This window comes from Marmota marmota, unplaced genomic scaffold (assembly GCF_001458135.2).
Source record: "Marmota marmota marmota unplaced genomic scaffold, marMar, whole genome shotgun sequence".
Lineage (NCBI taxonomy): Eukaryota > Metazoa > Chordata > Mammalia > Rodentia > Sciuridae > Marmota > Marmota marmota.
This window is the reverse complement of record NW_026000079.1, coordinates 4,853,220-4,864,320: the sequence shown is the minus strand read 5'-3', so window position 1 is coordinate 4,864,320 and position 11,101 is coordinate 4,853,220. Positions and strand designations below refer to the sequence as shown.

Here is an 11,101-nt window from a genome sequence, read left to right as displayed (position 1 = left end):
CAGAAAAACCTGGAATGGAGCCACCATTTGACCCAAGTTATCTCACTCTTCAGTACACCCAAAGGACTTAAAATCAGCACACTAGTGACACGGCCACATCCATGTTTATACCAGCTCAATCCGCCATGCCCCTCAGCGATGAATGGATAAAGAAAATGTAGCATTTATGCAAATATTGACTACAACTTTACAGAGATGCATTTGAGGACAAGCTACTAAAGTGACCTGCAGAATCTGGAGGAGGAAGTTAGGGAAGTCTCCATGGACAAAGTGACCCTTGAGCTTGACTTGAAGGAGGAGGTTCTGAGCGCCTCATCTTACCAATGAAGGAAAGCCCAGAGAAAGGGAGTGGCTGGCCAGAGATCACGGCGTGGATCCTGATGGCTGCCTTGGGCTGGGCGACTTTGCCACTTACCTGCTGCTGCCACCCAGAGCCTCGACTTGACTCTTTTGGCTCTAAGTCAGAGGAAACATAGCTTCTGGGGCATCAGGAGGCGTCCCTGATGAAAACAGCCGTGAATTCATGTACTGATCCGGAGACCTTGTAAAAGCTCTTGCACAGTGGCCGCGTGGGCGGGTGCTCTTTACTAGCCCTGTGAGGGCGAAACTCTTCTAAAGATGGAGGGCAGGTCTGAAAGGAGAAAGTCCTGTGTCTGCCTCTAGCCCAGCGGAAGACACAGCCGCCAGCCTCCTCCTTAAAAGCAAACCACCTGTTGAAAGAAATTCTAGTGGTTTTAAAAAAGCATTTTTTTTTCCTGGCCATAAAAGTAATGCATCATGTTCATAATAGAAAAGGTGGAAAATACAGGAAATATAAAGAAAAAAGCAAAAATAGCTTGCAGTTTCACTATTCGGACTTTACAAGTCACTGCTAACATTTGGCTTATGGCCTTTTGGGTGTTTCATTTATGTACGTGTACTTACGTATGGATGTATGTATGTATGTACATATGTATTGCATTAATGTGTCTGTGTCTGTGTATGTGAATGTCCTGTGTCTTTTTATTATGGTAAAACATATACAGCATGAAATTTACCATTTTAACCATTTTAAACTGTTTTGTCAGTGAATTAATTGTCTATCTGAAAAGTCTACATAGAAAATTGTCATTTGGCTTAGTTCTCAGCCACCTGCTCCTAAGCTCAGAGGACACTTGCCTTCTTTTGTGCCACCTACTCTTTCTTCTGGGCAAGGGACATTTGGGGTGGTTCTACCCTTCCTTATAACTTTTCTCTTGGGCTTCTTCTCATAGACTGGATCCTTTTGTATAAGCAACATGAGCTTTCTTATACAACTCCTCCATGCTTGGAGTTACATTGATGCCTACCCACCGTGTGTTTGTGTGTGTGTGTGTGGTACTGGGGATCAAACTCAGGGGTGCTCTGTCACTGAGCACCGATGGGTGCTCACACCCCCACCCTTTTTTATTTTTTTATTTTGAGACACGGTCTTGCTGAGTTGACAAGACTGGCCTCTAACCTGCAAAACTCCTGCCTCAGCCTCCTGAGCCACTGGAATTGCAGGTACCCACCACCAGGCCCATATGACATCTTCCTTTAGATTCTGAGGGAATTGTTTCTTATGAGCATCTTCATCTTCTTCCATTAAGTAACACACATAATCTGCAAAGTTCTGACCCATAAGGTGCTTACAATGTACTTCTACACTGAGTTCCTTGCTTTCAGAATCATATCCAGGGAATCATTTAGTATTATGAGGGGTAGACAAGCCTCCATCCACAGGTCTCCTCTGGGTTCTGAAAACGTTATTGCCAGCAGCAATCCTGACATAGTGGATCCCAACAGCAAACGAAGGCTCCAGGTTGACCGTCAATGCTTTCTGTGTTATATTTCTCTCTGGTCATCTCCACTTGGCCTTTCGTAGGTCTTCTCCATGTCAAACCTACTGAGAGGCCTGCAGGCCAGCAGAAGGCCAGTATAATATGCTGCACCATAATTTGTCAGTCCAACTTTCACACCATATTTTGGTAACTCGTGTGCATGTGCCATGTAAACTATCGTATCCCTTTCAATATAGGCATAAGAAATATGACAGTGATGTCTCTGTTGGTTACATGAATGATCATCCTGCATCTGAGTGTGTAGTACTTACTTTCATCCAGAATCAGTGAGTATTTCCACACGTGGTAATTGGTTTTAACCTTGTCTTCTTCTGAATTTCACTTGGTATCTCTTAAAGTAGGCCTTATTCTTGCCACACTATGGCAGGGCTCAACATAGACCTACACGGTGGGTAGGCACCATTTGAACCATGTTAGTTGTCCAGTTCTGTGGCATTAAGTGGCTCCATGTTGTGACCGTCACCACCATCTGTCTTCTGAATTTATCTTTCCAAACTGAGCTCTGTGCCCATCTGATAGAAGCTTCTCATTGATCCCTTCTCCCAGCATCAGAAACTTCCATTCTACTTTCTCCATGAATTTGACCATTCTAGGTACTTCACGTAGATGAAATCATGCACACAGTATTTGTCCTTCTGTGACTAACCTGTTTCATTTAGCATAGTATACTGTGGTTCATCCACATCATAGCATGCTTCAGAATTGCCTTCCTTTTTAAGGTTGAATAATAGTCCGTTATATTTACATACCACATTTTCCTTATTGTTTCACCCACTGGTGGAACTTGGCTACTTGTAATTTCTGGCTGTGCATAATGTCGCTGTGAACATCTAGTCCCTGCCTTTTTTCTCTTGGGTATACACACAGAAGTGAAATTGCTAGATCACATGATAATTCTGTGTTTTATGTAATATAGTGTTTAAATTTGATAGTTTACTCAAGTTTTTTATCATATTGTGAACATTTATCAATGATATAAACTCTTAAACACAACTTTAAAAAAATATTTTTAGTTGTAGAAGGATTGTTATTTAATTAATTTATTTGTGGTGCTAAGAATTGAACCCAATGCCTCACACATGCCAGGCAAGTGCTCTACCACTGAGCCACAAGCCCAGACCCCTCTTAAACGAAATTTTTAATGACTGTCTAATATTTGCTCCATTATTTTAGCATCCTATTCTTGAATATATTTGATTGCTTCCACATTTCCACCACTACAACACTGTGATGACCATCCTATATACAAGTATTTGATAATATCTTTTTTATATGATAAATTCCTACAAGTGAAATTATTATATCAAAAAGTATGAATATTTTAAAGCTCTTGATGTATATTAATAAATTTATTTTCATATAGTGTGTTCTAATTTACTACCTTATTCCCATTTCTCAAAAAAAAAAAAAAAACTCTTTTTTCAACCTGGGGTCCCAGATAACTGATCTACCAAGAACATATTTCTGTCCCTATGTTCCCACAAACCTTATCAGCTTGAGATTGTAGATAGAAGAAGCAGAATAAAAGGAGGATTTGGGAAGTTTTATTAAAGGAAAATAATAGAAACTGGCAATTTCTTGTGTGAAGAAGTATATTGGTAGGGTAATAGGACTAGGTGCAGCCGGGAGAAGGGAGAATGTGGGGCACCAACATTTATTGAGCACCTCTGCATGTAAGTTGCATCCAGTGTACTATCGATCTCCTAACCATTCTATAAGGGAGCTGTTTGGATCTTCATTTTGTAGTGAGGAAAAGAAGCACAGAGAGAGGCTCCGGTTCCAAGTTGCACAGATGGTAGTTTGCCGAGCCAGGAGTCAATCCAGGTCTGCCTGACACTCTGATACCAGGGACTGGCGCAGTGTCTTTCCACTACGTCATGACGTTCTCAAGAGGTGATCAGCACCCTGAGATACAGGAGGGACAAAAGGTTTCAAGGTGGAAACAAACGATCTGGGCACATATATAGGCGAATTTTATTATTAGTTTCTGGATCTGGGGAGACGTGAGGGCTGCCTCTCTATGTAGGGATGATAAAAGGTGCCTCCATTTGGTGAATGGTCAGGTTCGCCCTGAAGAAGTGTAGGCTTATCATTTGTGGCATGCTACTGAACTAGATAAGCCGACTGATTTCAACAGGTACCACAAATCTCAGCAGAGTCACCTGCAGGCCCCGTATCCACCTAGGAGGGGTGCTCATGTAAGGGCGTAGAGCAGAGAAATCAACAAATTAATCTGATAGCAAAACCCTCAAGAGGGGGCAGAAGACCAGAACCAGTTAAGTGAGAAAGACTTGGTCATGGGTGGAAAAAAATAAAAATCTGTGGTTTACCTCAGATTACTGATCAATGTTTAATTTGGGGATAACTAATACCCAAAGTTATGTGAAGGTGTGACAGTTTTTCGTTGATTGTGAGTAATGGTATAATTATATTTTACGAAACCAATTTGTTTGTCATAAGACAAACAAATTCCTCCACAGTAGGCATGCCTACTGATCTTATCACAAAACAATAGCTGATGATTAGAGCACTGAGTTCCTGCCTGGTTTATCATGGAAAATGGAAGTCGGTTTTAGTTGCTGTTCTATAAGGGCAACTATGTGTTTGTTGAGTGGTAGGCAGAGGAAAAGATCCCCCATGAAATGACAGATGGTGCTTTGGGAGGGGGAGCCTGGCTCTGGTGAGCAGATTGCCATTGCAAACACCAGAGAATGTGGCCCAGACAACTCTCCTCGGGATTCATGGTGGTTCTAGTGGAGCCATCGGGAAACTATCTAATATTAGTCTATATACTGATCAGCAGATAGCATAGCATTTTTATTACTGGTGTTTATTTACATATGGGATTGGATTAAAAAATAAGGTAGATTTCAGTCGCAGTATAGGAATTTTCCTCCATGGATGGTGACTATTTCTTGGAACAAAAAACTAGAACCTAAATGATAAAATGCATCATAAAACAACAACAACAAAGATCCTTCTCATCACTGTGGCCCAGATTGTTGTAGTTCATTAGACGTTTGTTTCTAAGTCAGATGCAGTCATTGCAAATGGTTGCCTTTGCCTTCTCCTGGCCCACATACCCTCCATTCCTCTCCCTGAGTCCTGTGGAAAAATACCAGTTAGAGATTAGCTACCTTGCTGCTTCTTTTTTTAAAAATATTTTTTTAGTTGTAGATCTTTATTTATTCATTTGTATGTGGTGCTGAGGATCGAACCCAGTGCCTCATGCGTGCTAGGCAAGTGCTCTGCCACTGAACCACAACCCCAGCCCCCCTTGCTGCTTCTTATCCAACAGTCTTATGGTCTTCAGGGGGAGAAGGGTCAACAGTGAGAAACTGTTTTATTCCCTGACAGACAGGACAAGGACTTTGGAGAAAAAGGGCCAAGGTAGGTGTTACATCTTTACTTTAGAATAATACGGATTGATCCCTAATTCCTTTTTTATTCCTAATTCTTAAGTTTTCTTTGAGATGGAAATCCCCTCAAATAATCTATGGTCACAGCAGCTGCTAAAAGCTGCAGTTATCCTTCTAGGAGGAAAGTTCAGCCTGTGAGAGTGGTCCATACTGATCAAGGGCTGTCCAGTTAGAATCATTTGTAACTTCTCTTTCTTCTTCAAGCATTCTTTGCTTTTATGTTTGGTGGTCTTCAAGAAAGTGTCATGCCTTCAACATTTGTTGAGGGCTTACCATGCCATACGCCAGGCATTAAATATATGAATTTTTCTATCCTTGCACATACCTATGTGGAGACACCATTATTTTCTCCACTTCAGAGCTAATTAAGACAAGAATCTTGATCAAGGGCACACTTCTTGTAAGGTGCACAACTGAGGTGAACCCTGGTAACCTTGCTCACTAGTAAACAGTCCTAACCAACACATTCTACTGATGTGGACTACTCTAAATTACTGAAAATAATCCATTAAAGCTATTTTATCATGAACCATGGTCATATATCTTTGTGTAATATGTGTATGTTTATACATGTACATATAATTTGCATACAGGTATAATTTATATATTTTACAGATATATAATGTAAAGATATTGGTGTATAAATTCGCACATATAGTTATACATTTTTGTAGAGATTTATATGGTAATTTGCATACAGAGGAGTCCTCTGTATGCAAATTACCATATAAATCTCTACAAAAATTAAAGAATGATGGTTATTTCTGGGTAATAATATTATTGATTTTTTGCATTCATCTCTTTGTTGCTTCTTTTATTATTTTTCTGTGATAAACACATAATGGTTTGTAATTAAATTTGTGTCTCATTGTATGGAACATTTAAAAACATGTATTAGAAGAGTTCCTACCTGCTCAGCACAAGATTATACAAAGCTCAGGCCAAACACTGGGTCTGTCATAGCGTCTGGCTGTCTGGTTACCTAACACTACTTTTCTTTTCCAGATAGACTAGAGACTTCTAATGCACGTGTTACTAGAGACTTCTAATGCACGTATTATTGTGTTGGCCCCCAGGACACTTCTCCAAGAAGTATTCCTTACAGGTGGCCCTACTACATCACTTTGTGATAAAGTTTCTAGAGAATCTCTAGATAAACTGGAACCAGTGTCTACTTCATATTTTATCCAGAATCATGGGCCCCAAAACTGCCTCAAATTCCTGCTGACACCATGGAACAGCGAGCCTCTTACCTGGAGAGATGTTCAGTGCTGTGAAAAGGAGGTTCGGGGCCCCTTTCAGCCATGATGGGTGGGAGGTGGTGCTACCTTGAAAGTTTAGCCTTGTCAGGTCCAACAGGCCCCACACCCTAACTTTCAGCACCTCTGTAAGAAATGGGCCTTGTGCATCAGCAAGCCTTTCACCACACCCACAGACAATAGAGGCAAAGCCATTTGGATGGTCTAGTTTCTTAGATTTTTTCCCCCCTCTGTTAATTTGGAAACATTTAAGAACAGGATGTGCACTCTCCAGCCCAAACTGTGTTCTCCTTGTAGAGATGTAGCAAAGGGACCCAGCATTTATTATTTGTAGCTCATATATCAGTGGGGGACACTGAGAATGTGACACACGGAGCTGAGTGGCTTGTGTCAGTGCTGGAAGATGAACCCAGTGTTTCCAGGAATCGCCAGGACAGGACAGGCCATACCTTTGGTCTCGACCCCTCTCCCTGAAAAATATTCATACTGCCACTCTCTGGTTGAAGAGGGAGAACCGTGAGATGTTTACCTCCCTGCCTCTCTGTGGGACTGCACCAGACATGTGCTTTCCCAGGTAAAGTAATCAGGCAGTGGAACCAAGTCCCTGGCAAATATTGGAAGCTATGTGCTAATGAGAGTGGATCTGTGAAGGACCCCTCCTCAACACAGAAACACATACAATAAACCGAGGGTCCGTGAAGCCTGGGGTTGGCCACTTCCCGTACTTCCTCTGGGTGCTGCTGTGCTCACCACCACACTACTGAGCCTGCCCCATGCTGGATTAACATTTTCCTGTTCCCTAAAAAGCACTTTTCCTCCAGGAGGTTTTTTAGCGGCATCAGTGTTAACCGTCACCAGGGGGCAGCAGCACGATGCTCTGTACCTGGTTTGCCGGGCCTCTGGAGTGAGGCTTTCCCCCAGTATGCCTGGGAACAGGACTTCAGACATGGTGGCCAGTGTGACTGGGGCTTATGAGCTTTACAAGGGTCAACAAAGATGTATGAATCAAAAATAAATAGATATTATTCTATAGGTATCCAAAATTCTTTAAAAAGTACAAAATAGAAATAAACGTTTAAAATCCCTAGAAATAAAACTTTGTAAATTTCATTTATTGTTAAATTTAGTATTAATGGAATTTTTTATTTGATTAGAAACTTTTAATACGGATTTTTTTTCCCTCTCAAGTGTGTGCTCTGTGACTGCAAGGATAGCATTATAGTCAAATCAGATACTACTTACATCCAAATAATTTTAAAAAGAAATTATAAAAATCTTTCAAAATATTCTCAGCAAAAATTCCATTTCAGTGGCAGGTAAGTACATTTTATTGTGTTTGATATGACGTGAAAGAGAAATGTCAGAGTTCACCTTGGGGGCTATATATAAACACTTCATTCCCATCGAGTCTCTATTTTGCACAATTTTTTTCCTTTTGACTCTCATCTAACATGCATATTGTTTGAAAGAAACAGATATGTGTTGACACTAAAAGTTCAAGGGAGGTCAGTAAATCCCAAAAGGAGATGAGGGGGTGAGGGATGACCTGGGGTGGAACAGTCGGGGTTACCTTGGGGAATGCAGAAGCTTAGGAAGAACCCCACTTTAGGCCCAGACTCTGAACTACTGTGACAGTAGATTCTTCCTGAGTGTCAGTCTCACATCTGCTAAGCCCAAAGATTGGGATTGTCATTCATGAGTCCAATCCATCTGTTTATAGCAAGAAATACAATGGATGAAAGGACCGGTAACTCAACACCCCCTTTCCATTCATGGAAATTCCCTAAGAACAGGGTTCCAGAGAGTGGTGTTTTCTCCGAGGCGTACAAGGGCTGCATATTTTCATGGTAAGAATCACCCATTGAGTATGGAGATGGGGGTTGGAGGACCAGCTGTCTGACTTTCAACCCCTTTGGTAGATCCTCAAGCTCTCCGGTGCCCTTTCTGCTCTGTGGGGTGTGATTTGACACTGAGTTGATATTCAGAGGACCTAGATTTAGTCCTATCTCTGCCCCTTTCTAACAGCAGGACTTTGGGCACCACTAAAGAAAACTTGATTTTCTCATTTGCCATGAGCTTGATTATATCTAACTCCACATAGTCTCAAGTCCATAAGGATATTAACTTGCATGTGTGGAAGGGGAGGTCAAGCCATTTAATTCCCTCAGTAACTAATTATTGAATGCTGCGGTTTGCTAACCCCTACTTCAGGCCCGGGGAAACAGCTGGAAGAGAGCAGGCATCTATTCAGTTGATGAATTTTGCCCAATCCCCCTCCACTGAGCTGTCATTGTGCATCCCCACCAGGAAGTGTGAGCTCCACATCAAACTCACAGAGAGGTTTTGTCAGGCTGAGGATGAGAAATGGCACTTCAATATAGTTTTAGTCTGTTTCTAGGATTATAAACAAGTTTAGTATCTTTCATACATTTTAGAATGATTTGTTACTTTTTCTGTGAACTTTTGTCTTTGCCCATTGTTACTTCTTACTCTGTGTATCTGTGTTTTCTCACTTCCACTTTTTTCACCTTTTTAAAAACAATAGTTTACTACCTTGTTGATTCCAAAATGTAGGGTTTTTATTTACTTATTCACTGATGGAATGATTTTCTGTTTTTAGTTGTTAATTTCTCCTATAATTTTATTAATTCTTCCTTTTGTTTTTGTTTCGTTTTCATTGTAGGTATTTTTCTAACTTTTCAATCGATACTTATATGTCTTGTTTAATTGTTACTTTCAAAAAGTTCCACAATTTCACTTTCTAGTCATCTTCTTTTATCCAAGAGTTGATTAATAGTATGTATATGTGTTGTTAATTTCCACCAACAACTGATACCACAGATTTGGCGATATTCATCAATATTGCATGTGCTGCCTGTAAGAATCCTATTTACTTTATTTCTGAATAATGTAGTATGAGGACATTTTTTATTTACATCTTAGTATTGAATATTTTATAAGTACTTTTATTGTTAGGTTACTGTGTGGTTGGGTAGAACCTCACATATGAGTTCTACGAATATGTGTATGTATATGTGTATATCATTCTATCCATATGCATATGTATATACATACATACACATACACTGTGAAGGGATTGTGTGTATGTAGCTTTTTTCCTGCAATATCTTTTTTTTTCTTTGTAGTACTGAGGATCAAATCCAGGACCTTGTACATGCTAGGTAAGCACTCTACCATTGAGGTACATCTTTAGCCCTGGAATATCTTTTGATGTTGAGGGAGGTTTATGTTTTTATTCTATCTTTACTTACCTTTATAGTATATATTTATGTAGTATGTATCCTTGTACCCCCCCTTTGTATTTTGTCTGTTCATTCCCCATTCTAATTAATAATGACATTTTCTAGAATCCTTCACCCTCCCCACATCTAATTTGAAGTGATATTCTTTTATTCCCAATTTTTCCTTAAAGTATATACTTACATAAGACAATCAGTGAGCTTACTCCATTTTTCCATACACTTTCCCCTTCTATAATCATCTTTTGTTAACTATATCATTCTATATATTCAGAGCACATAACATTAAATGCTGTTCTGTCACCTTGTCCGCATTATTTAGTCTCAGATCTGAAGTTAGATATATTTAAGTGTGTATAATTCAAAAGCTTCTTCTGTGATTCTCTGTGTGTGTGTGTGTGTGTGTGTGTGTGTGTGTGTGTGTGAATACATGTCTCTTCTCCAAGATTCTCCAGGAAGAGCTTAAGGCAGGGGTATTCCCTGAGCCTGCAAGTTCTTTGCTGTTCATCTTTGGCCTATTTATTATTTACTTATTTTTAAAAGATATAGATTATTTATTTGAACTTGTCTTTAACCTTTATTTTATTTATTAATTTTTGTGTGGTGCTGAGGCTCAAACCCAGTGCCTCACACATGCTAGGCAAGCGCTCTACCACTGAGCCCCAGCCCCAGCCTGGCCTTTCTATTTAAAGGCCAGTTTAGGGGGATATAAAATCGGCTTGTCCTCACCTTTTATACATGATTATCCCCTTACTATTCTGGCTTCAGCTCTAGGTTTGTGTTTTTGTTTGTTTGTTTGTTGAGACAGGGTCTTGTTGCCCAGCCTGTCTTCAAACTTGTGATCCTTCTGTCTCAGCCTCCTGAATCACTGGGATCACAGGCCTGCACCACCCTGGCCTGGCTCAGCTCTAGGTTTTTGTTTTCTGTGTTAATTTTCTATTGCTGCTGAAACAAATTACTCCAAACTTAGTGGCTTGAAACTATACACATTTTATTCTCTTATAATCCTAGAGATCAGAGGTCTAAAATCAGGTGCTGGATGTGCTGTTCCTTCTGGGGGCTCTGGGGGAAAATGCCTTGTCTTTTCCATATTGCTTGGCTCCTAGCACATGGCTCCAACTGCTCATTCATTCCATGTGTCCTTTTACTGAGTCGATCTTACAAAGAGCCTTGTGATTATATTGAGCTCAGCCATATAATCAAGACTTATCTCGCTAGCTCCAGATCCTTAACACAATCACGTTTGAAAGCCCCTTTTGCCATGTAAGGCAGCGTGTTCACGGGTTCCTGGGATTAGGAGA

At 40.3% G+C, this 11,101-nt stretch overlaps 1 pseudogene; it reads right to left on the bottom strand.

Annotated features, from left to right (window-relative positions):
• Positions 1-983: 983 nt before the first annotated feature.
• LOC107156612 lies at positions 984-7,488 on the bottom strand (annotated as a pseudogene).
• Positions 7,489-11,101: the final 3,613 nt, after the last annotated feature.